Here is a 5,043-nt window from a genome sequence, read left to right on the forward strand (position 1 = left end):
ACAAATTAGTGCTAATTTTTGTGGCCTGACAGTGTCTATTTTTTAAAAAGCCCTTATTCATATGTACAGATGAGATTTCTTTTAAAGTAAATAAAGGAGGAAAAGGGATAGGTAAGAATGGATGTTGGTTGCTAGTGGATGTGACGATGGAATACATGTTGGTTCATAAAATTATTTGGTCTATTTTTCTGTACATTCAAAATCCTCATAATAAAATAGAGTTATTTTATTTTACAAATAAATAAAATTCAATAGGAGACAGTATAGTCTGATTTAATTTTTAGAGTACAGGCATCAGAGTCAACTACTTAAAATTCAAATTTTAGCTCCACAGAGCAATTATCTAAACAGACTCTTTCTTAATTTTCTGATCTAAAAGTTGTTGAAAATAATAACATTTAGGTCACTGGATTATCATGAAAATGGCTTTAAGATAAGACCCCAAAATTAACAAATATAATGCTAATAACTCATTTCAGAAAATCATGGCAAAGAAATAACAATTTCTAATAATAAATACAGTATTAATTCTAAGTTTTTCCCATGTCATATTGTCTTAGTCTGTTTTGGCATTGCTAACAGATTGAGCCAAGTGATTTATTTAAATATGTGTGTGTGTATGTGTGTGTATATATGTATATGTATATATATATATATATATGTTTATTTGCAAAATTCTCAATTCTGGTGTCTGGAAAATCTAAAAAGCATGGGCCTGGTATTAGGCCAACTACAACATAGCCAACAGAAACGCAGAGCTTGGCAGGTGCATGCAGAGAGCAAGCTTTCAGCAGTTCTCTTTTATAACAACAACTCATGAGCGTTCACAGGAACTAGAACTCATAGGGTTTCTTGAGACATTAGTCTATTCAAAAGAGTGATGTCTCTATGATGCAATTACCATGATCCAATCACCACCCCCTAGGCTCCATCAGCTCCCAACTCCAAATTTCAAAATGTGAAACTGTTGGGGACCAACCATTATCTAATCCGTAACATACACCTATCAATCTAAGTAAGTAGCATATCAGAATCTCAGGATAGGGGATGATGTTTCGAAAAGTCCATATGGTTGGAAGACTGAATGCTAAGTGAAGCAAACCAAACTATGAATGATAGGCCTTGTATGTCTGTGCTCAATATATACCAAATGTCTGTGCTCTATAGCAGAAACGGAAAGATTGGAAGGTATAATAGCAGGGCGGGAAAATGCAGATACTAGAGACAGTACGGGGAAGGTAAGCAGGGGTAAATAACAGGAGGTGGAAGGGAGGGATTCAGTGAAAAAAAAAGCAAGCAAAAAACACACTTAGACACAAAACGAAGTTATTTTCTCATGATAATGTGTATGATAATGTCTTTGACTTGACTAATATACACTGGATTTATACAGGGAAAAACCATGTTTGTAAACTATAAAGATGTGCAGTATTTAAATGTAAGTGAAATAAATAAATAAGAAAAGAAAATTCCATATGGACATTCTGGTTTGCTTGCCACAGGGGACCATGTTCCTGCAGAACATTACTCGAGCAATTTTTTGGAGCAGTCCATGAAGCAAGACCAACAACCAACACCAAACTTGCCAGTCTTGATGAATAAGTCACCTTACAAGTGACTCACCCAGCCCATTTAATGATAACATGGCTGCAGCTGCCCTAGTGAACAATTGACTCCATCTCATGAGAATCCCTGAGACTAAACCACCCAGCAAAATCCCTTTCTGGATCCACACTAATAATAAGTTCTGTGAGCAATAATAAACATTTAGCATTATCTAAAGTTGTAAGAATTTGGAATAATTTGTCTCATAAAAGTAGATAATGCATACACATATAAGGATATCAGAACATTAAAATTTACTGGAAAACATACATTCAGTTATAAAGTGCTATTCTGGTTTGCATAAATGTCAGAAAATGTTCTGTAATAAACTTCAAAGAACTTCCTCTAGAAAATCAGGGCTGGTCATGGTTAATAAATGGACCAATGAACACAGCTCATTAAGTGCTAGCCCCCTAATCTTGCTTTTTTTTGAGATATACTATTCACTTGTTTGACAATAGAGTATGTTCTTGAAAAACAAATATTTTATTAAAGACTGTCTAGTGTAAAGCATAAAATGAACTCTGGATATTCAGCAACAAACATTCTTTTTTGGAGCATTTTTGGTTGGCGATCAATTTCTTTTTCTCAGGTGATCCTTGTATTTTTGTTCCAACCATCTGGCAACACTATTTCCAAACATGTACTGGAAGTCCTAGGAGGGAATGTTGCATGGAGCTATGCAAATAAGATAAAGCTATGGACTACAGCTGTTGAAGATTTCAGTTGAACAGCAGGTCTGTTTGCCAAGCATTGTGCTAGATGCTTGCATTAAAAATACTGAGACGCATGTGGATTTTTAGAAAACTCAGAGTCTAAGAATTCTTTTCAAGTGTTAAAGGATTGATACAAAAGATTTATCAGTTCAAGAAAGATGGGAGGAGGACTGCATAAAAATCACTGAACACAAAGAAATAAAATGATCCAAGAATAAGCCCAGGGCCAGCTAAGAGTTTATGGCTTCCTTGCAGAAAAGAAGTTAGAAACTCAATTAATAGCATCACAATACCTATGACTTTTAGATTTTCTCTAATATACTTGTCATATTTATTATCAAGTAAGCTCAACTCTCAATTAACTCATTCTTTGTACTAAGTTTTATAAATCCTATGCTTTTGGTAATTATATAAGCTTTATTTGAAGTAATTTATACAGAAATATATATAATGTCACACTGTGATTAAGATTATAACCTTTAAAATTAAAAAGGGAGCTCTTGGGAACCAGCAGTTAGCGTAATGGCTATGTCGCTGGACTCCCACGTAGTCAACCACGGTTCGCGTCCCGGACCCGGTGGCTTAAAACTCACGCCGGGCACGTGTGCGTGCGTGCCCAAGATCCCAAGAAGAGAATGGAGGAGAAGGGATTGTGGCGTGACCATCCCCTCTGGGGGGGGGTGATTTCTTACTTTCTGTCTTTCTGTCTCTGTCTGTCTGGCAAGCGCACGCGCCCTATAGCAAAAATCTCTCAAAAAACAAAAAAGGAGCTCTTCAGTGGATACACACATACTAAACCCACTAATTCTTTTTCTAAGGAGATATTCTTTAAAAAGAAAAATTCCACATATGCACAGGAATGCATGTAAAGACTACTCTTCACTGTTATTTCTAAAAGGTAATATTAAAAACAGTAGTAAGAGAATAAAGCACAATTTCTTTCACTGTGCTTCATTTTAACATTTGTCTAAGAGTTTAGTTTAGTTTTAAAATTCGCTTTAGATTCAATTTGTCTAGCTTCAGAGAAAAGTATCTTTGGCACTTTTGTTGGGCTAGACTTAAACTGATATATTAACTTGAGAGAAATAACATTTCTATAAGGTTAAACCATTCTATCAAAGAACATAGAATGCCTTTCACTCAAGATTTCTGTGTGTGTGTGTGTGTGTGTGTGTGTGTGTGATAGAGTTCACAGAGCCATCCCTCTCTCACTCTCAGATCATTGGTATTAGTAGGGTTGAGCCTAATCTGATCGGGGGGTAAGACTGGGCATAAGACTCAGGTTATTGGTTAGTCTCTGAGACCTGAAAATTGACAACTTTCTTGCATCCGGAAGGTTGCTTCTGGCAACTTTGCAGCCATCACCATGCCACAAAATGAATATATTTAATATATTTAATAAATTTAATACATTAAATGCTGTGGATACTGCTTGGATTACCATGAGTAAAAGAGAAAGAACAAAAGTCAGGAGGCTCATGAACATTGAAAGAAGGCGAAAAAGATGACTGGTCTGAAGGCAAAGCTCTATCATAAACAGCGTCATGCTGAGAAAATATGAATGAAAAAGACTATCAAGATATGAAAAGAGTGGAACCAGCAGTTAGCATAATGGCTATGTCTCTGGATTCCCACGTAGTGGACTGCGTTTCGCGTCCCAGACCCGTTGGCTTAGAACTCACGCCGGGCGCATGTGCATGCGTGCCCAAGATCCTGAGAGGAGAATGGAGGAGAAGGGATTGCGGCGTGACCATCCCCCCGGGGGGTGATTTCTCATTTTTTCTCTGTCTGTCTCTGTCTGTCTGGTGAGCACACGCGCCCTATAGCGAAAACCTCTAAAAAATATATATATGAAAAGAGGAATACCAAACAGAAGAATGATGAAAAGACTCTACAAGGAGCAGTACCTGCCTATCTGTTGGACAGAGAAGGACAGTCCTGAGCTAAAATACTTTCCAATATGATTAAACAAAAACAGAAAGAGAAGGTGGGAAGATGGGAAGTCCCTCTACCCAAAGTTCAAGCCCAGGGAGAAACAGAAGTATTAAAAGTTATTCAAACAGGAAAGTGAAAGAAGAAGGCATGGAAGTGATGGTTACAGAAGTCTTCTTTGTTGGAGACAGCTTTACTAGAAAACCTCCTAAATACGAAAAATTTATTAGGCCAATGAGCTTACATTTCAAGACGGCCCCATGTAACACATCCTGAATGGAAAACCACCTTTTTCTGGCCAATACTTGGTGTAAAGAAGAACCCCTCATCCCCACTATATACAACTTTGGGTGTTATCACCAAAGGTACTTTCATTGTGGTGAACGTGAGCGAGTTGCGCCTTGTGACACAAGGAGGCAAGGTTATTTGGGGGAAATATGTCCAAGTTTCCAATAATCCTGAAAATGATGGATGTATAAATTCTGTCTTGCTGGTATGATAGCAGCTGCATACAAATAACTCCTTGTAATTTTTGAAGATGATACACCAATCTGGAAAACCATCATAACTGATGTTTCTGAATATAGCGGGTCTTACATGTCTGCAGTCATCAAAAGATTATTTATTAAATTGTACAAAAACATTAAAGTGGCCTGGTTTTACAAATTAAAAAAAAAAAAAGACCCAGGTTATTAAGGTAGCAGTATTGGGTTCAGGAATGGTTAAACATGGCCATCTGGACCAATGATGAGCATGAGAACTAGTTCTCAATCTATTAGGAAAGACAGAC

At 36.9% G+C, this 5,043-nt stretch overlaps 1 pseudogene; it reads left to right on the forward strand.

The window, feature by feature from the left end:
- The first annotated feature begins 1,209 nt into the window (after positions 1 to 1,209).
- Positions 1,210 to 4,752, forward strand: LOC102497519 (ribosome biogenesis protein NSA2 homolog pseudogene; annotated as a pseudogene).
- Positions 4,753 to 5,043: the final 291 nt, after the last annotated feature.

The sequence above is a fragment of the Tupaia chinensis genome, unplaced genomic scaffold, assembly GCF_000334495.1.
Source record: "Tupaia chinensis unplaced genomic scaffold, TupChi_1.0 Scaffold000225_1, whole genome shotgun sequence".
NCBI classification, from domain to species: domain Eukaryota; kingdom Metazoa; phylum Chordata; class Mammalia; order Scandentia; family Tupaiidae; genus Tupaia; species Tupaia belangeri.